This window comes from Mesoplodon bidens (genome assembly GCF_964165515.1).
Source record: "Mesoplodon bidens genome assembly, contig: HAP1_SCAFFOLD_150, whole genome shotgun sequence".
Lineage (NCBI taxonomy): Eukaryota > Metazoa > Chordata > Mammalia > Artiodactyla > Ziphiidae > Mesoplodon > Mesoplodon bidens.
Genome location: NW_027672498.1, coordinates 841,193 through 863,036, shown reverse-complemented (window position 1 = coordinate 863,036; position 21,844 = coordinate 841,193). Strand labels below are relative to the sequence as shown.

General features: G+C 41.3%; 1 pseudogene across 1 annotated transcript in view; it reads left to right on the top strand.

Annotated features, from left to right (window-relative positions):
* Positions 1-565: 565 nt before the first annotated feature.
* Positions 566-21,844, top strand: part of LOC308610102 (RAD52 motif-containing protein 1-like) — a 32,779-nt pseudogene continuing 11,500 nt past the window's right edge. The window contains exons 1-2 of the transcript in view: positions 566-1,155; positions 21,437-21,559. The product of the transcript in view is annotated as an RAD52 motif-containing protein 1-like (transcript). The remainder of the gene's footprint in view (positions 1,156-21,436; positions 21,560-21,844) is intronic.

Here is a 21,844-nt window from a genome sequence, read left to right as displayed (position 1 = left end):
TTTTTGCTTTCTTCTGTCGATATTCTCCTAGTGGTGAAAATATTCCTGTGAGGCGAGCTTCCTTTCAGTAGGCAATATGTGTAACTAATATAGTTTAAAAACTTATTTATTCTTATGTAAAACTGATGCATGCTATGGTAAACAAATCCAAGCAGTGCTAAGTGTATATAGGAAAAAAGATAAAAAGCCTCTGCTCTCCTTCCTCCATCGTTAGCCATGTCCCCCTAATCTGACCGTAGAAAGCAGTTGGTGTTACTTGGTGTTTGGAAGACCTCTCTTGACTCGGTGCGCGGGCAGTAGTGAAAGCAGAGGGAGAAGTCATGGAAGGCATGGCCACGGAACCCGTTTAGATGTTAGGCAGGTATTCCACCCTTATTTCCTGTGATGTTAATTAATATTGATAATCTTAAACTTCCATTAGTTTAAGATAACTGTAATTGAATTGTTAGTGAACCACTCAAACAGTTAATTGCATTGTCAGGTTGGTAAAGTTTTGATTTGTTGATCTTGTAAGGAAATAACTATTTGGAAATTGAATTCACGTAACCATAGGGCTGGGAGTAATGTTGGTAATTATCATTTGTGGAATTTTATGATGAGATGCACAGTATACTTACTCTAGGCTTTTTATAACTCATTATGTTTCCTTTAGTTTTCAGAACAACTCCAAGATAGCTGTTATTTCTGCTTTGCAGAGGAAATTTAGGTTAAATGTGAATTAACGAACATAATGTCGCAAGACCAGTAAGTAGTGGTGCTGGCGTTGTGCCTTGGAAAGGGTGTTCTCTTTCCACTGCAGTATGCTCTGCTGCTTCTATCTAGTCTGTCTTATTTTCCAGATGAGGAAATTGAGGCCTGGAGAAGTCAAGTGACTTTCCCAAGGTCATACAGCTGATTAGTAGTAACATTAAACCAAACTTTTATCTCTGGACCCTTATCTCAGGACTCTTGGTCCTGGCTGGTTATGCTACATTTTACTGAAGTACTGTGGACCAAAGGACCATATGCTGTGACCACTGGATACAAATGCTTCAGAACTGATACATCAGCAGTGGTGTTTTCTAGTATGTATTAAAAGGTTCCTTCTCTCTCTTTCAGAAATTATAAAGAGCTCTGATGGGCTCTTTGGGTGATACCCAGTGCAGTGAACTGCAGGTGAGTAAGGTCTGGGAGAGCCTTCTTTACAAAGCAAGGACTTGGTAATGCCTGAGGAAAAGACAAAAGGGACTTAATCTAGAGGAGGGTGTCTGGTCAGCAAGATGAGCTGGGACAAGTTGGAGGAAGTAGGGCCCTGGTGCAGCAGCGGTGACCTGACTGAATTGGCTACTTCTGGGGCCGACTGGATGATGGTGAACCTACTCCAAACAGACTGCCTGATGCTTTGTCAGTTTGTTTGAAGAGAAGGGAGGGTAGGTTAATCTTCCACTTCTGTTTTGAATGAGTAACTGCACAGGGATTCAACCTATCTGCATATGATTGGATCTTCAGAGGTCCTTCAGTTTTTGTGTCAACATTCTTGAGTGTTGATCGCCCAGTGCTCTGATGAACAGGTTAAGTGTCAAATTGTCTGTTTTTCCTGTTATCTACTATGTGTGCATTGTCATGAATGACTATATATCTGCATTTCTGAGGATCTGGATACCAGGAACATATCAATGGAAACAGAAGGTTAAACTTTTTTCCTAATGGTTGTATTAGTCCTTCAAATTATTTGTTTATTGCTGAAATGCCCTAAGAATGATATTTTAGTCTTGAGTATTTATTCTTTCACAGTAATTAATCTTCTTGGTCCATTATAGTATCTTGGCCATTCAGTATTAAACTAAGAAAATGGTAATACTACAGAAAAACAATTAGAAGACTGTTCTAATATTGTCCTTGTGGGGCATCAGTGCTAAAATTATTTTTGGATGTATTTTTAATGCTAGTCCCAGAGACTTTAATGAGACAATGCTATATACTTTTAGGGTTTATAATTAAACTTATGCTTGGCTACTTATTGATTGCTAAAGTAAAACATTGTTGTAGGGGTTCTTTGTTTCTTGAGTTAGGGTAGTTTGCACGATTCATCCCCCACAGGTTCATGGGGATGATCAGAAGGCTAGCTGAGCTGGTTTCTTGGTCCTTGGAAAGCTGGGGTCTGGGTTGTCATAGGTCATTGTGATAAGAAGTACATGAGCGTTCTCAGTTAAGGCCAAAGTGAGCAATAAAAGAGAGGTGTGGACCTCTTCCTGAGACTATATCGAGTTTGCATCCTGGGACCCCTAAGTTTGCTCAGTATGGTAGAACTTTCTCTCTTAAATTATAAAATAATTTAAGAATTGTTATTAAGTAAATTGTTAAATATTTGGGTTACTACCCCTAAAACAGTAGATTTTATTTTTGGCATTCTGTTAAAAATATATATAGAGAGATATATATCTCTCTATATCTATATATATATATATATACATACACACACACATAGATTATTGTACTCCTTTTTAATTATAATGTATATAATTTGAATTTTTCCTACTTATTAGATTATGAAACATTTCCATGTTATAGTTGTCACAATTTTAATTGACATGATTACACTTTGAGAGGCTGCAAAATATTTCACCAAGTCATGCCATCAATAATTTACTTAACTCTTTTTATGTTAGTTATTTATGTTGCTGGCTCGTTTTCAGCTAATACTTTAATGTACATTATTGTAGATATTATTGTACTTTTCTTCTGGCTAATTATATCTCTAGGATAAATTTTTGAATGCATTATTGTGTTAAATGGTATGAATGTTTTTATGGCTTTTGATATATATATCACCATACTGGTTTTCAAGAATGTTATACCAGTTTGTACTACTAAGAGATATACAGATGTACCTGTTTCGCCATAACTGGATATAAATACATTGTTTCCTTAAAAGTTTTTGCTTATTTAATAGTGTAAAGTGGCATTTGTACTTCTTTGTTCTATAATGTTGACTTTTTCTCTTTGAGTCTCTTCATGGTGAATTGTTTGTTCATATCCTTTGCTATTTTAATCAGTAAACTATCGATGTGGGCTTTGGATGGTAAGGCAAGTATAACCAGCTAATAAACAGGTGATTATTAAAAAGATGATCAGAACCTGTTCGGGGAGAGTGTTCAGAGAGAGTCTAGTCTGGATGGTAAGTTTTCTTGAGAACATAGTGGTTGAAGGGGAACGGGTGAGTTATTCCAAGGTTCAGCTCAGCACATGTTTAGTGCGCATGCATTGTGTACCACGTGTTGCGTCCTCTTAGTGCTTCTCAAGTCATCGTGGCGTATACTTGGCTGAAGGAGGAGGCTGCTTGAGGCTGCTTGAGGCTTGACTTGTGGGACTTTGGCTGCTGAAGTCTCTTTGTGGAGGGCTGAGGGGATGACTGACTAGAACCTCTTTAGCTCATTCATGGCATACCACAGTGCCACGGCACAGTCTTTGAGAAGCTCTGTTCTGAAGGATACAAAGACGAATAAAGCATCATTTCCTCTGACAAGGAGCGAATCATCTAGTAGAGAGAGTAGGGGCACCAAAACAAGAAAGGACTAATAGGAATTTGAAGGGCGCTGTAAGAGGGGTTCAGACAAGGTGCTTAGGGGTTCAGTGGAGGGAGTGATACTGCCCCCTTGCGGATGTAAGGGAACACTTCAACTGAGGAGGTGGCATTAAAATTGCACCACTGTGAAATTGAGGCGCCAGGGCAAGAAGAGGGCATTCTGGAGGGAAGGGTAGCTTGAGCAAAGGCTGAGGGGTGGTGTTGGAAATGAGGTGGATGTCCGGAAACTGAGTATCCAAATTACCCGGACCCTGGGTTACATGAAAGAACATAGTGGACAGTGAGGCTGTTGAGAGGTCATGACTGGGTTTTGGAGAATGCATATGATGGATTGTGAGTGAGGAGAAACTAGAGACAGGGTTTTCAGTCGAGTTCATGGCACTACTCCAGGTGAGGGATGATGAGTGCCTGAGTTAGTGTGCTTGGGAATGAAAGGAGGTGGTGGAGTCAAGAGGTACTTTGGAGGTTGAACAGAGAGATGTGGTGACTGATTAGGTAGGAGGGGAAGGAACACTCAGTTCTGTGTCTTAAGTCAGAGATGATGCTGAGGTGTTTGTGGTTGGATGGCTGGCAGAATGGGACAGCAGGAATACAGAAGTCAGGAGGAAGAGCAGGTCTTAGGGGTTTAGAATAGAGAAAAGATGATTTTGGTTTTGTGTGTTGAGTTTAAGGAACTAGTAGAAAGGTGAAATCAGCATCTTAACCCTGGAAGGAACAGATGAGGAAGTTCAGGGCCCAGAGGAGCTAGAGGGACCAGTGAGGTCTCACAGTTAGACAAAGCAGAGTGAAGACTGAAGCTTCCTGATTCCCAGTGCAGCACTCTCTTCAGTGCCTCAGACTGAGAAACTTCTCTGCTGTGGTGTTTTCCTCGCACCCAGGTGTGCTCAATAGGAAGTTGGAAGTGGCAGAGCTTATGTTGGGAGTGAAGAGTTTATTTTTTAATTACATTTTTTTATTATGGAAAATTTCAGATGTATAGAAGTGGAAAGGGTATAATCAATCCCACTGTACCCATTGTTCAACTTTAATAGTTAGTAATGTTGTTTCATCTGTTTCCTCCCTCTCCATCAATTCTATTGAAGCAAATCGGATAAAGTGTTTTGGTGAACTTGAACTCTGGGTATCTGTAGTTAAGGAGAATTGAACAGTTCAGTGGGGTATGTTCTGAGCTTTCTGGGTGGGGGTCTAGAGTGAACAGAAGTAGCATTAATTGCCAGAATTCCTGGGCAAGTCACTTACGTCTTCTGAGCCTTCGTTTGTCTGTGAGACGGAGGTAATAATGGCAGCGTCACAGAATCACCTGAGATAAGGTGTAGAAAACCCTCTGTGAACTGTGAGCCTGAAGTGTTATGCAGATTTTAGTTGTTGGTAATAACAGAAAGGTATGCTATTCCTCCGGGCTTCTGTGTTGCTGGCATTCAATACATTTTTATTATTCAACAAAGAATTATGTGAGGTACCTGAGGCTTCAACAGGGAACAAAACAGACAAAATCTCAGCTCTCCTGGAACTCATGTTCTAGGTCTGGAGTATAATAGGAAGCTAATACCTTAATAGTGATTAGTGTGGGCCAGACACTGTTCTAAGTGCTTTCATATTTTACCCTATTTAATTCTTGCAGTAATGACTTGAAGTGTAGCCCTGTTATTATTCCCATTTTGCAGATTTGGAAACCAAAGCAGATTTTTAAGCAGATTGCCTCAGGTCACAATGCCAGGATTCAGATTCAGGCAGAGCTGGCTTCAAGCCTGTACTCTTACCCCTGTGCCATTAAAAGGCTTTAGCTCATTCATGGCGTACTAGTGTTTGGTACAAATAAAAAAGGTAGGCCCTGATTGAAATTATTCCTAAACAAGTAAGTGTTCTCTTCTTGAGGGAGAAAAAAAGACAAAACCAAATGAAAAAAATGGCAGTACACAGTTCTCTGTGCATGGGGGTATATTAGTATTCTTACACAGAAAAGAATGTTTCTTCCTAACTTTTTATAGGCTTCAGCAACTTTCTTGGTTTCTTTAGATACAAATGGCCACCTCAGTGGAACGAAGTCATTTTCCTGCTGGTACTTGGGAAGAGTCTCTTCTTGAATGAATCTCCTTCTTGCTTACAATTCTTTTTTCTCCTACTCCTCTCTTTCCTTACCTTGGGGCAGTTCCCTTCTCTGATTTCCCCTGTTGTCTGATCCTCCTTTTCCTCACAGCTGTGGTGTCCCTTCCCAGTGTCATCAGCTGCCCATGTTCTCAGGGATTTCCTTCCTTCTGCTTTTGCCTTCTCTTCCCTAGCCTGCCTCTGTCCGTCTTCTTGGGCCTTACCCTCTGTTGTGGCTCTTCTGAGTTTCTTCAGCGGGACTAACGTCAGGACCAATTTCCCGCCTCTGGCTCTGGCTCTGCCTTGCCAGCTCGTGGTTCTTCTTCCTGGGCAGGGAAGATGGGGAAATGGGCAGTGAGCATTCCTTAAGTTTGCATCAGGATTAGGACATGGGCCTCACTCCTTTTAAGGAGGGTTAGGAGGGTATTATGGCTTGCATACCTGTGGGGTTTTTTTTTGGAATATTGTTAAAATATACATAACATAAAATTTACCATTTTAATCATTTTAGCATACAATGTTCAGTGTCATTAAGTGCATTCACATTGTTGTACAACCATCACCACCATCCATCTCCAGAACTTCATCTTCCCAAATTGAAGTCTGTACTCATTAAACACTAACCCTCCATCCCCCTCTCCCTCAAGCACCTGGCAAACATCATTCTACTTTCTGTTTCTCAGAATTTGAATAGGGTCCATTCATACCATAGGTACCTCATATAAGTGCACTGATACAATATTTGTCTTTTTGTGACTGGCTAATTTCACTTAGCCTGTCTTCAAGGTTCATCCATATTGTAGCATGTGGCAGCATTTTCTTCCTTTTTAAGGCTAAATACTATGCCATTGTATGTAAATACCACATTTTTTAAAATCCATCCAGTTTTTGATAGACACTCAGGTTGCTTCCACCTTTTGGCTGTTGTGAATAATGTTGCTGTGAACTTGGGTGTATACATATCTGTTCAAGTCCCTACTTTCAGTTCTTTCGGGAAATACCCAGAAGAATTGTTAGATCATATGGTAATTCTGTGTTTAATTTTTTGAGGAATCCCCATATTGTATTCCATAGCAGTAGCACCGTTTGATGTCCACCAGAAATGTAAAAGGGTTCCACTTTCTCCACATCCTGGCAAACAGTTATTTTCTATTTTTTGTATAGTAGCCATCCTAATGGGTGTGAAATGATAATATATACTTGTTTTTAAAGGTGTTTTATGTAGAATAATAGAATTTCAGGACTGGAAATGGTATTAAAGATTTCTGGTTCAATTAGCTGTAGACAGCAACAAATGTTCTCATATGTCTTAGCATTTTCACTTCTTTCTCAGTTGGAGAAAGGCATCTTGGGCAGATGGGTCTCTACTGGATCTTCGGCTCAAGATGAACTATGTCTGACCCAGGCAGGGTACATGGAATGCAGCTTTACCAGAGATCTGCTCTTCTCTTCTGCCAGTGACTCTCTTTCTTATAATTCTTTACAGTTTCCAACTGTGTCTTCTGGGTTATTTAATCTTCTTTACAGCTTCTTTAAGGGATAAGGTAATTGTATTCAAATAAACATTTGTATTTAAAAAAACTAGGTAAGTTAGCAATTAATGAGCCCAAGATCAGTATAAACTGCTCAGATGATTAAAAAGACTCTATTCAATATCAATTTGAAGGAAACCTAAATATTACTCCTGGATGTTAGCTATAATTCCTTACTATGGAAAATAAGTCACACCTTTTCAAATTTTTTTTAATTTGGAGGAGATGAGTTAAGCAGCATAAAATAAAATATATTTTGTATTTACGAGAAGATTATAACTTCTGGATTAGTTTGGGTTTTGAATCATTTTTAAGTTAAAGAAAACTCTTAGTTTAATTTATATTATGAAAATCTTTACGCCTACAGCAAAGTTGTAAGAATAGTATAATCAATACCCAATTGTTAGCGTTATGTCATAATTTGCCTTGTCTCCCTTTCTCTGTCAAATAGATAGAATTTTTTTTTCCTGAGCCAGCTGAAAGTAAGTGGCAGACATCTTACATGGCATTTCATTCATACTTCATCATGTGTCTCCTAAGAATGAGGACATATTTCTTCATAAACATAATACCATTATCACACCTAAGAAGATAATTCAGTAACACTAATAGTTATACTATCAGATATCAAGTCCATGTATAATTTTTTCCTATTTCTTCCCAAAATATATTTTATTTCTTTAGTTTGTTTTTGACTCTTTAGTTTCTTTTTTTAAAATTAATTTATTTAATGTGTTTATTTTTGGCTGCGTTGGGTCTTCGTTGCGGTGTGTGGGCTTTCTCTAGTTGCGGCGAGCAGGGGCTACTCTTCATTGCGGTGCACGCGCTTCTCACTGTGTTGGCTTCCCTTGTTGTGGAGCACGGGCTCTAGGCGTGTGGGCTTCAGCAGTTGTGGCGCACGGGCTTACTTGCTCTGCAGCATGTGGGATCTTCCCGGACCAGGGCTCAAACCCGTGTCCCCTGCACTGGCAGGCGGATTCTTTACCACTGCCCCACCAGTTATTCTTTTATAAAAAAAATATTTCCTCATTTGTTTTTATGTGATGATGCCTTTATTTATTTATTTTTATTATTGTTTATTTTTGGCTGTGTTGGGTCTTTGTTGCTGCGTGTAGGCTTTCTCTAGTTGTGGCAAGTGGGGGCTACTCTTTATTGTGGTGCGCAGAATTCTCATTGTGGCGGCTTCTCTTGTTGCGGAGCACGGGCTCTAAGTGCGCGGGCTTCAGTAATTGCAGCACCCAGGCTCAGTAGTTGCGGCACACAGGCCCTAGAGTGCGTGGGCTTCAGTAGTTGCGGCGTGTGGCCTCAGTAGTTGTGGCTCGCAGGCTGTAGAGCGCAGGCTCAGTAGTTGTGACGTACGGGCTTAGTTGCTCTGCGGCATGTGGGATCTTCTCGGATCAGGGCTGGAACCCGTGTCCCCTGCATTGGCAGATGGATTCTTAACCACTGCACCACCAGGAAAGTCCCAGACGTTCCTTTTTTTAATGACAATTTGGAAGAGTCCTGGTTCATGTATTTCATAGACTGTCCCTCAACTTGGGTTTGTGTGATGTTCTCCTCATGACTGGAATGGAGTTAGGGTTTTGGGGAAGGAGATGTTTACTTTTTTTTTTTTTTTTAGAGAACTAGACAGGGTCTTTTTCTTTTTTTGGGGTGGTGGGTGGGTGGGTAGGAGTTTATTAATTAATTTATTTATTTTTGCTGTGTTGGGTCTTCGTTTCTGCGCGAGGGCTTTCTCTAGTTGTGGCAAGCGGGGGCCACTCTTCATCGTGGTGCACTGGCCTCTCACTATCGCGGCCTCTCTTACTGCGGAGCACAAGCTCCAGATGTGCAGGCTCAGTAGTTGTGGCTCACAGGCCTAGTTGCTCCGTGACGTGTGGGATCCTCCCAGACCAGAGCTCGAACCCCTCTCCCCTGCATTAGCAGGCAGACTCTCAACCACTGCGCCACCAGGGAAGCCCCGGAGATATTTACTTTTAATATTTTGTTTCATCTCTCTCTCTTGGCTTTTTATATAAGATATTCAGTGCATATAGATATATATTTTAAAAAGCATGCTTGTAGACTATTATTTTATAATCTACTTGCTATTTTGTAATCTGGTTGGGATGATGGTGGTATGCTATTTTTTTTTTTTTCACTACGCGACCTCTCACTGTTGTGGCCTCTCCCGTTGCGGAGCACAGGCTCCGGACGCGCAGGTTCAGTGGCCATGGCTCACGGGCCAGGCCGCTCTGCGGCATGTGGGATCTTCCCGGACCGGGGCACAAACCCGTGTCCCCTGCATCGGCAGGCGGACTCTCAACCACTGCGCCACCAGGGATGCCCATTTTTTATTTTTTTGCGGTACGCGGGCCTCTCACTGTTGTGGCCTCTCCTGTTGTGGAGCACAGGCGCCGGACGCGCAGGCTCAACGGCCATGGCTCACGGGCCCAGCCAATCCACGGCATGTGGGATCTTCCCGGACTGGGGCACGAACCCGTGTCCCCTGCATCGGCAGGCAGACTCTCAACCACTGCGCCACCAGGGAAGCCCGGTACACTTTTGTTTTAATTATGCAGTTGGCTCTCTTGCATTGATTTACATTTTATTTATAAAGCTCCACTGCTTTGGATTATGATGTGTTTACAAGGCTACACAGATAATCTGGAAGGGAAAATGAAGAAATACAAATGACAGAAAATATTTTATAATAATAAAATTTTCTTGGCAAACAGCAACATTTTCTCAAAGTCAGTCTTTTAATATAATTTGCTTGCTTCATAAATATGGATTTTTTGTTTTTTCATATCTTTATTGATTAGTAAGCATATTAAATGACTTGGGAGGAATCTCACTCTCTTCAAGAAATAATTTGGAATTATTGATCCAGAATGGTGACAGTTCTCAAAAATGGGTCAGGAAAATCAAAGTAATAGATGGAAAAAAAATCTCAATTTTAGCTCTTGCTATAACTTTTCTTAAATTTAGGGTTCTTTTTTATAATTTAAGTTACTAAAGCAGATGGTGGAAGGTCCATCAAGATATTTATTTTATGTATTTAAAGCATTTTACTTTGCTGTATTGAATTCCATTCATTCTGGAATTTAGGAGAATTTACCTCTTTATGAAAGAGATTATTCAAAGTAGAAAATGATTGATGACCTTCGCTTCCAGTTTTCTTCTCAACAGACTTAGTCTCTCTTCTAATGCTTCTTGCATACTCAGTAATTGTATAAGTTTTAGAGAAAAATGCAAGTCTGGCTGAATATTAAGCAGAGTACAATAAATAAAGCTTTTTTCCTTTGCAGAATATTTTACATGTGTGTCCCATAGATTCATCAGAGATTCTAGTTTTGGATAAAGGCAAGTACATTAAAGACAATACAACATCCCTATCTATGACATTGGCATTCAAATGAGAAGTGAATTTGGTTCAGGACAGTTCTTGAAATGCTTAGCATTTAGGTTATTTTAGGTCAACTCTTTGGGAAATTCAATTAGAGTATTTATTGAATGGTTTTAGTGAGCTGATTGGTTGTCATGTCATGTCATAGATGATATAAAACATGACTCCTATTTATAAAATAGTTCTGTTGGTCAGATAAGGCATCTTACATGATGTATTTAATCCAAGATAATGGATGGGTAAGAGGCAGATCATTGTCTAGGAAGTAATTTTGGTTTTGAGAGAGGCATTCTTAGGGAAAGAGGCCTTGAAGTGTTCATTTAGAGCTGGGCAGGATTGAGGTCCGGAGAGAGGAGGGAAAGGATATTTGGGTAGAGGGAAGGGCATTGGCAGAGCCTCAGAGGCCTGACGGTTCCTGGGTCCTGTGTGGGAATGGTGGGAAAGTTGGGTTGCAGTCAGCCTGTGGGTGGCCTGTACGTTGGGTAATGAGCGTGGCCGTCAGTTTATGGGCGCCCTCTCTAGAGCGGTGTGTAACTTGCTTCCTCCCTGAAGAAGTGTGACACGCTTCTGCTAGCTGCAGTGTCTTCCCCACAGCTGTGCTGTCCATTGAGGAGAAAGGGGCCTGCTCTGCCATGGCTTCCTTACTCCTCAGGGTATGGCGTGTGAGTTATTTTAATAATGTATCAATCTGCCTTTTCTTTCTTTTGTCACAATGCATTTACTTTCTAACGTGGTCTTGTTTTCAGGGTAATAATTGGGTTTCCACAGGGAAAATAATAAAGTATGAGGCAAATTATTGACTTAAAAAATGCATCTCTAATATTTTTCTAGTAGTTCTTCTTTTGTTTAAATTTTTGTTTCATTAGTTATGTAAAGAAACTTATGGATAGTAATTTCTGCTCAGGTGGATAGTGGTACTGTTTAGCACAGCTCATTGGTCTTCTGAAACCTTTACAAATGCAGTCTGATTCATTCCAGCCAAGTTAATTATGAGGAACATCATTTTTTTCCCTTAATGGAGGCAAATGTAAAAGACAGAGATACAGAAATCATCTTCAGTTTAGATTGAAGAAATTTTAGTTACTACTCTTTGTTCCTGCTATTTGATCACAGTTTATTTTTATTTTTTGAAGTCTGTCTCTAATCAAATAAGATTTAATGTTTTAGAAGTAATAGAGGACCATGACTAAACTAATAAGAAAAGTTAATTTAAGGACAAGAATTGATTTTTAAAAATATAAAAGTACATTTCATGACTTGATTTCAAGATGATCTGGTGGTATCCTTATACTGCTGCAGAAGGAAGTCCACAGTGGGACGAGAATGATGCTTACAAATCAGCACCCTTATTATCTATGACTGAACATGTCTTAGTCCAGGCCAGTCTGCCTACCACCTCTGTGGAACACTGTTGATTTCCTTTTTCTTCCAGTATTTACTTTTGGTTCTGGACCAGTTATCTAGCTCTGATGGGATTCTTCAAAAGTATCCTACATTTTGTACTTAGTGAACTAGTGATTGTTCTGTTTGCAGACATTCTTTCTGAGGCTCTACTCTTGCCTCGAAAACCTACATTTGCAGAAAGGGAAATGTATAGGTTTTCCTTTTAAATGTATTTATTTTTATTTATTTATTTATTTATTTTTGTCTGTGTTGGGTCTTCATTTCTGTGAAAGGGCATTCTCTAGTTGTGGCGAGCGGGGGCCACTCCTCATCATGGTGCGTGGGCCTCTCACTGCCGTGGCCCCTCTTGTTGCGGAGCACAGGCTCTAGACGCGCATGCTCAGTAGTTGTGGCTCACGGGCCCAGTTGCCCCGTGGCATGTGGGATCCTCCCATTCCAGGTCTCGAACCCGTGTCCCCCCCATCGGCAGGCAGACTCTCAACCACTGCGCCACCAGGGAAGCCCAGGTTTTCCTTTTATTAACAAACTTATCCTTCTTTATTTCCTTCCAGTTTTTAAAAACCGTGTCCATTGTGACACTGAGATTCATATTTAAAAATAATTTTAAAATTTTATTCTTAAAATTATCATACAGTAAAACTAACTTTTTTCTTTTATCCTGTTAATTTAACACGTGTAGTTTGTGCAACCATCACTACAATCAGAATACAGAATAATATTATCACCCCCCAGAATTCCCTGATGCTATCCTTTTATAGTTAACTGTCCCCATCCTATAACCTCTGCAACCACTGACCTTTTCTCCATCCCTATAGTTTTGTCTTTTTGAGAATGTGCTATACATGGAATCATACATGTAAGCTTTTGAGACTGGGTTCTTTTACTCTGTCTTTGAGATTCATCTAAGTTATTGCATGTATTGAAAGTTTATTCCTTTTTATTACTGAGTAGTTTTCCATTGTCACTCATTAAAGGACATTTGCGTTGTTCCCAATTTTTAACATTTACGAATAGAGCTGCTGTAAACATTTGTGTACAGACTTTTGTGCAAACATAGTTTTCATTTCTCTATCTCTAGGGTAGCTGTCTCTGGGGAGAGGGGATTGCTGGGTGATATAGTGAGTATATTTTTAACTTTATAAGAAACTGTCAACCGTTTTTCCAGAGTGTCTGTACCATTTTATATTCTCCCACTAGCAATGTACGAGAATTCCACCTATTCCACATCACTGACACTATCAGTGATTTTAATTTAGCCATTCTAATAGGTATGTGGTAATATCTTATCATGGTTTTAATTTGCATTTCTCTGATGACTAATGCCATTGGACATCTTTTCATGGGCTTATTTGCCATCATTAGATCCTCTTAGTGGAGTGCCGTTGAAATCTTTTGCCTAGCTTTCAATTGGGTTGTTTTCTTACTGTTGAGTTTTGAGAATTCTTTATATATTTGGATACAAATCCTTTTTCAGGTATGTGATTTGCCGTTGGTTTTTTCTCAGTCTTTAGCTTGGCTTCGTATCCTTCTAACATAATAGTGTCTTTCAAAGAGGAAAAAGGTTTAATTTTGAGAAAGTCCAGTTCATAATTTTTTTTCTTTTTTATATTATACTAAGATGGGTAGATTTTAAAATAAGTTTCTGTTCTATAAAAGTGGTGAATAGTAACTTAGTGATGGGAATGTCCTCATAAAGTTGACTTTGTGGAAGGTGCAAATGTTATTTTCTGGAAAGGTAGTACTAATTAATATACCTCTTAGTCTTGGGAACATCTAGGACTTTTGTTTAACCAAAGGATGCAATTGGTTGAGGTTTGTGAGGGTTTTCACACTTTTTAAAAAAATGATAATCACTAATGTGGTTAAATATGTATACTTTCATAATGCAGAACTATGTAGGAATTAGTCCTTAATACTCTTCCAGGGTTAAAATAGTGGTATATTACATTCCCATTCGATGCTTTGGGGAGTGCCTGAGTTTGAGTTTCTGCTTCACTGGAGCAGCATTAGAACTCTGAGTGTAGGTTCAGATTCAGTGTCATGGCTAAAAGCACGAGCTGCATCAGAATGTCTGCATTTGAATCCTGCCTTTTATTTACAGTGTAACTGTGGGTGAGTAACTTAACTTGTCTGTGCTTCAGTTTCCTTATCTGTTAGTGGGAATGATAATAATAACATCCACCTTGTAAGGTCATTATGAGGACTCAAGCAGATTACATAATATAGTCATTTCAAGGGCCTCTGGCCCACAGGAAGCATTCAGCAAATGGCTCTTGTTATTCTTCTTCTTATTATTGCTGAAATAGCTTTATGATAAAATTGTTTAAACAAATGTTTTGGAATATTTTCAAGAGTCAGAATAACCACATATCACACTAAGTCATTTCTCTCCCATGCCCACTTTTTTCTCTTTGCACTTGTTATTATTAATCAATACCTGTGACCAGTGTTTTTAATAATCATGTATATATACACTGTTTTACAAGCCAGCTATCAGTTCATTCCATTTTTCACATCTTGTGAGGTACTAATCAGATATACACATATACATCAGTTTGCTTCAGCTGCCTGAAATATCAACCTAAATTGGCTTAAGCTGGAAAGAAATTTGAGTTAGGCTCACCTAACTGCAAAGTCAGGCACAGCTAGCTGGATTCAGGGCTCAAGTAAAGTCATCAGGACTCAGGTTCTCCCCACGAGTCAACTCTGCCTTTTCCTGTATGGACTTCAGTTGTAGGAACTGTATGTGAGAAACTTGGCTGTAGCATATTCACCCCCTGTAGCCTGTCAGTGTTTAGATTCAGCCGGAAAGAGCGCCTGTCTCTTTCCCATAAGCCTCAGCAAAAGTCTCATGATGTCGGGGCTTCCCTGGTGGCGCAGTGGTTGAGAGTCCACCTGCCGATGCAGGGGACATGGGTTCGTGCCCCGGTCCGGGAAGATCCCACATGCCGCGGAGCGGCTGGGCCCGTGAGCCATGGCTGCTGAGCCTGCGCATCTGGAGCCTGTGCTTCGCAATGGGAGAGGCCACAGCAGTGAGAGGCCCGCGTACCGCAAAAAAAAAAAAAAAAAAAAAAGTCTCATGATGCCTCATTGGCTCTTATGGGGTCACATGTCTGACCTGGAGCCAATCGCTGTTTGAGGCTGTGAGACTGGGATAGGCCAGTTCTGGTCACGTGTCACCCGTGGCTCTTTGGCGGAGTCGAGCCCACCGGAGCCACGCTGACTGAGAGGCGGGGAGAGGTACCTACTCTGAGGGAATTTGTGGGCTTTTATTACCAGAAAAAGGGATGGACGCTGGCTGGTCAAACGACTAATGTGCTGTTAGGCTCTTTTTGTAGATCGGCAACGGATCACAGGGGTTAATGGATTTGAATTAGACCGGATTTGAATTAGAACCTTGGTTACTGATTCCAGCTTTTTTGTCTCCAGGAATGCCGTTCCCCACAGGGGCAGGAGTTTGCAGAAAGTTAGTGTTGTGTATTCTTTTGGTGAAAGTTGGATAATTTTTAACAGGAAGAGAAAGAGTCAAGGCAAATAGGGGTGGCCTTCTCAGTGGGTGGACGTGGTGCTTCTTCCCACACTGGTGGGTTTAAGTGACTCAGCGCCCTTCTCCGGGCCTTTCTGTCCCCGTGGCAGAGGCTGTACAAGACCCAGCTTGGTCAGTGTCTGTCTGCTACATGGCAGGTTTGCGTGCTGTAGACACGGGTGTATCCGTGTATCCTGGCCAAGAGTGTTGGCTACATGGTGAGGTGTGTCTGGTGCTGGCGTCGTTTAGAGGTCATTTCTAGATCTCTGTATTTTTTATAGTCCATTTTAGTGTGGCTTGAGACATTGTCTCACTTTGACTTCGGCTGGCAGTTTCTATTTTATGTTTTTCAAGAAGACGCTTGAACTTCTTCAGGAGTACGTGTAGCCAGGTCATGCTGTTTTCTGAAGAACCAGAGAAGGCAGTTACCAGAGACCTGCCTTGTATGGAGAGCTACGCTACAGAAGTACCCGCAGTGAGGTTCAGGGAGACTGCAGTTAGAAATGAACTGTTGGGACCTGATTAATTGTGGTAGGCATCTTCATATCCAGTGCTGAGGTGGGCACCTGAGCCTACATATCAGAGACATTAACTCTTGAAATTAAGTCACTTCCCCCCCATAGCTCCCGGAGTTAGTAATTCTGTCCCTAATCTCTACTTCTGTGTTACTTTTATTGAGATATCCCTGGCTAATATGTTTGGTGATTAATGTTGACGGTAGGCTTTGTGATCTTCCCTCAGAGCCAGTTTTAGGGGTTAGCTTGTGTTTGTCAGCGATGTACAAGTACACTTGTTTCTCCAATGGCTATTGGAGAGCATAATCATTCTTATGATTGCATAATCATAACCATTATTATTTTACCGAGATGGTGAAAATGGGTGAAAATAATTCCTCTGTCAAGTAGATAAAGTAGTTACATAGCATGATATTTTATTTTCTAAAAATAGAGTGTTGTATGTTGAAATCTGTAAAGTGATTTCCACTTTGTATAAATTGAAAATATGGAATTTTAGTGAAATAACAATAGCTAACACTTACTGAGCACTCACTGTATGCCAGGCATTCTTTTAAGCACTTTACACGTATTATTTCGCTTAATTCTTAAGTGAAAATAAATAACCATAGGAGGTAGGTATTAGTTGTCTGCTTGCCATTTTAGAGGTGAGCAAGTTGAGATACTTGAGGCTAAGTCATTTGCTCCAGGTCACACAGCTGGTGAGTGACACAGTTGGTGAGTGACAGCTGGTGAGTTCTGAATGTAAGTCCTCTGGCTCCAAGTCTGTGCTTTGGATCACTATGCTGTGTTCTGTCCCTAGTAAAGATTTTAGCTCATGTGTTGTTAGTTTTTCTTTTCATTTTGCTTCTTTTTGTAATATTCTCTAGATGTGGGCTAGGAGTTTTATAGAGAAGATTTGCTAATTCTAGGACCTTTGGAATCCATGGATTTATCCATCTTCTGTTGCTGTTATTTGGCAAGCAAACACTATATGCTTGTTTATATCAGTAGGTGTCAACCAGGAATGATTTTGCCCCCCAGGGGACATTTGCTGATGTCTGGAGACAGACATCTTTAGTTGTCGTAAGTCAGGAGACGTGCTCCTGGCACCTAGTGGTCAGAGGCCAGGATGCTGCTGAAACATTTATGAAGCACAGGACAGCCTTCCGCAACAAAGAATTGTTCAGCCCAAAATGTCAATAGCATCAACTCTGGCCTATAGAATAAGTGACTGATGATCTTGTAATGCCATTCTGATCTCTAATGGGCAAAGTCACATTAGTAATGTAGAAATGATTACTTTTGATGTTTGTTTGATAATTGATTTCCCCAACTTAATGCATGTTTGTATAAGGGACATAAACACCAACCATAACTTAAATATTGAAGTTCCCTTAAAGTAAACTGGGAATTATAGCCCACTGAGGGAGAGCTGAGGAAGTTTAAAGGGAGGCCATGTAATGCCTGAGGATACAATACTCTAAATATTTGTTGGATTACCTTGTGAATTACACAATTAGATTTCATTTTTTGTGTTGTATTAACTTGTCAAATGTATAAACATTTTAAATATCCTGTAATTTTTAAAACCGTGATTTGGTATTTTTTTAATTAAAAATTTCATACTGAGAAAAGTGGAGAATATTACATTGTAGCCCGTGTATGTACCACCCATATTTAACAAATGCTAACAAATACTGAAGTCCATTTTGAGCTCTTTCTCATCCCATCCCTTAGGTGTTTCTACATTTTTTATTATACCAAACATCTCAAAAGTTGAAGGGGCCTGGAACTCTTCCGTTGTGTGTCGTCAGGCCTCACTCACTGCTGCTGCCTTTTGTCTGCCTGTCAGCTTCTCCCCTCATCTTTCACTGCAGTATATAGGCGGTAGAGGGCGGAGCCAGGTTGTCTTTTCAAAGCTGGAAAGGCCAGGCCGAGAGTGGATGTGTAGGCTGGAGGGAGGCGGGAGGACAATAAGTATGGGTTCCCCCCAATGACTGAAAGCAAAGCGTTCCCATGAAACCTTTCATAAGCCGAAGTGGCGTAAAGCGAAGAAGCAGTGACCATAGGACACATCTTGCTAACGGATGCACAAAATAAATTGAGCTAAAGTACAGAAGCTCAGTGACAGTTCAAAGCTATGGTGGCTTGATGCTGAGGTGCTGAGTGTGGTTCCCAGAAAGGAGCTGGGTGGTGCCCCTTGCACCCGCTTTTGCAGCGCACAGTGCGAATTGCCTCTGTACGGGCTGCTGCACAACACGTGCCGGGCACTGTTCTCATTTTCCCCCCTTTTTTGTGAAAATAGATACCTCCTTGGATTTCTTTTGGTTGGGAAAACAGGCACTAACGTGGGTCTTTCTTAAAAGCGAAGTGGCATAAATTGAGCTTTGGAAGGATGGAGGAGACCTGTACCTTGGGGCCGTTTGGTGAGGTAGAAAGTGGGGAGAGTGAGCGAGGGTGGGAAGAGGCAAGAAGAGCAGTCTCGGAACCAACAGAGATGGTGGTGGGAGGTCTGCAAGCGTGGTCCGCCGGAGCAATGTTGTGACTGTCAGGTCAGAGGATCTTAGGTCTTCTTTGCCCAGGATTGCTGCTCCCTGCATTATGAGTGGTATAGCTCAGGAGAGGCTGCGCTTGAATTCTCAATCTCTATTACTTGGACTGCTTAGTGGTCTGTTATTAATGGCAATGCCTGCTTATCACCAGTTGTTCACAGGACTTCTACATGATAGGTTCCTTCTTTTTTTTTTTTTTTTTTTTTTTTTTGACCACACCATGCCGCCTGCGGGATCTTAGTTCCCCGACCAGGGATCAAACCCTCTCCCCGCCCCTTTCCGCTGTGGAGGAAGCGCGGAGTCCCAACCACTGCACTGCCCGATAGGTTCCTCCTTTATTTAAACACCTCCCATCATGCTCCATTGCTATGGAATAAAGCCCTCACTTCTTGTGGCATTGGAGGGCATTCTTAGCTCCTTTCCCTCTTTCTCTGACACACCTGGAGTGTATCATGTGCTTTTTCTTGTCTTGGTGACTTCTTGTGCATTCTCTCTGATAAACTCCCCTGTGCTCTCCCTATCATCTCTGCACAGTGAACTTGTGTTCTTCTTTTGAGGGCAGCTCATGCCTTTCGGCAGATGGAAGGTATTTCTTGCTATTTTCCATTTGTGCTTTGCCTGTCTTGCTAGAATCTGAGTTTCTTGAAAGCAGTGATGGCATGCTTCCTCTTTGCGTATAGTGCTGCTAACACAGGGCCTGGCCTCAGGAAATGTTTGCTGAACTGAATTAATAGCCAGTTCGAACTTGCCCTTGAGCCAGTGTTTTGTACTGGTGGGAAAAATCCTACACGGTGTGGACTTTGATTCTCTGAAGTGTCAGTTAGACGGAAGATAGGAGTCTGGGATAGGAAACAGTTTTGCACCTTCTGTTTTTTTTTTTTTTTTTTTTTTTTGCGGTACGCGGGCCTCTCACTGTTGTGGCCTCTCCCGTTGCGCAGCACAGACTCCGGACGTGCAGGCACAGCAGCCATGGCTCATGGGCCCAGCCACTCTGCGGCATGTGGGATCTTCCTGAACCGGGACACAAACCCATGTCCCCTGCATCGGCAGGCGGACTCTCAAACACCGTGCCACCAGGGAAGCCCTAGATTTCTTTTGTTAATGCAGAGCCTGAGTTTACTACCCACACCCCCGATATTGTTACCTACTTTAATTATGTGTTCTTTTTAAATTTTAATTATTTATTTATTTGGTTGCACCGGGTCTTAGTTGCAGCAGGTTGGCTCCTTAGTTGCGGCTCAAGGGCTCCCCAGTTGCAGCAGGCAGGCTCCTTTAGTTGCGGCTCGCAGGTTCCTGAACTGTGGCGTGTGAACTCTTAGTTGCAGCATGCATGTGAGACCTAGTTCCCTGACCAGGGATCGAACCCGGGCTCCCTGCATTGGGAGCACAGAGTCTTAACCACTGCACCAGCAGGGAAGTTCCAGTTATGTGTTCCTTTATTCATTGGCATGTATACATAATTCTTATCATTTTCCCCCTGTATTTTTATTTTTTTTATTTTTTTTTTTTGTGGTACTCGGGCCTCTCACTGCTGCGGCCTCTCCCACTGCGGAGCACGGGCTCCGGACACGCAGGCCCAGCGGCCATGGCTCACGGGTCCAGCCGCTCCACGGCATGTGGGATCTTCCCGGACCGGGGCATGAACCCGTGTCCCCTGCATCGGCAGGCGGACTCCCAACCACTGCGCCACCAGGGAAGCCCTCCCCCTGTATTTTTATAAATACAGAAAAGTGAATAACATCTTAAAATAAAATGAAGGAAAGGCCTAATGTATCTGAGTTTTTCTCAGTAGCACGAAGGGAAATGTTTGCCAGCAAGAACTGTGGCAAAGTTATCCCAGATGTCAACTGTCTCTACTACCAGGGGCTCAGAGCCCTTCTGAAGCTTCCTAATTGTCCAGGACAGCTCCATTATGACTCACCGTACAGGGCCTAGCCTCTCATGCGACACTCAACATTTAAAAATTAGTCTTCATTTCTCCTTCCCAGCAGGCAGCTTCAGTTGGAGAAAGTAATTTCATTTTCTTATGTACTCGTTCATTCACTCAGTCAACAGACCATCACTCCTCTATTATATGCCAAGATCTATGCTTGCTTCTGGTAACAAGGAAAGAATAATATATGGTTCCTTCAAGCACTTAAGGAGCTCATAAACTAGTGACAGAGGAAGATGCACAAACCAATCAATAAAGAATTAACAATGCTTTGACTTTATTTGTATTATTTGAATTTTTATGAGTATATTTATATACTACACCCTGTTCAAAGTGGAAAGAGATATTTAAGAAAGAACTAGTGATGTAAAAAATCCACAGTAATATGTAAGTTATTTAGAGAGTTAAGACTGGAAATATTTGCACTCTCCAAGAAGCTTGTTCATGCAGATGAACCCCTACTTCTTTTGGTTGCTTTATTTACATTTATAGAGGTATAGGTATTCCCTCTTCTAACAGGGGTTAGTAACTTGGGGAGGGGGTGCTACAGATTAAGGTCCTGATTCAGTGGCAGGTCCATCTTACCTCCTCTTCAGGTCATATTCTCAAGCAGGAGCTACAGGATGAGACAAGTAAAACAGTTCACTTCCTTTGCTTACCCCCAGCCCCATGATAGGCTTCTGCTGGGCTTCCTTGGTTGTTTTCATCATCACTTTCACCACCAGAGGTCAGGGAACCTTCCGGTTAATCAGGGGCCCTGGAAATGATGCAGAAAAGTACTGACTTAAAAATAATAAATAACATTTATTTAGGGCTGACTGTGAGCTCATTGCTTAAAATGTCCTACTTAATCTTCACAACCACTCTAGGAAATTGGTATTGATAAATCTCAGGTATATCCAAAACAAGTCTCTATGTAGGATTGTGATATTTTTAGGACTTTTATGTCTTTAGGTTCGTCTTGGCACCAGACATAAGGCGGTTCAACATAATACGCTGGCCCTAAACAGCTCCAGATGCCAAGAATTGGCAAATCACTACTTTGGTTTCAATGGGTGGTCAAGAAGGATCATCAAGGTGAACTCTGTAGATTTTCTTTGACTAACCAGACTCCTTTCAACATTGAACTCCTAGACTTTAGAGAGAAGAATAGAACAGGGCTATGGGGAGGAGATGTGAGAGCCTTCCACATGGAAGTATGTGAGCATTGGCCTGCCACCTAGAATTAGTGATAATCTCAATGACTTGGATGGCGGTGTCCATAATTTTCTCCAGTATTTGTATGGTATATGATAAAAAATAGTTGTCCATATCTAGTCATTCATTTGCAAGTCCCAACTTGATTTTGAAGCTATTGCATAC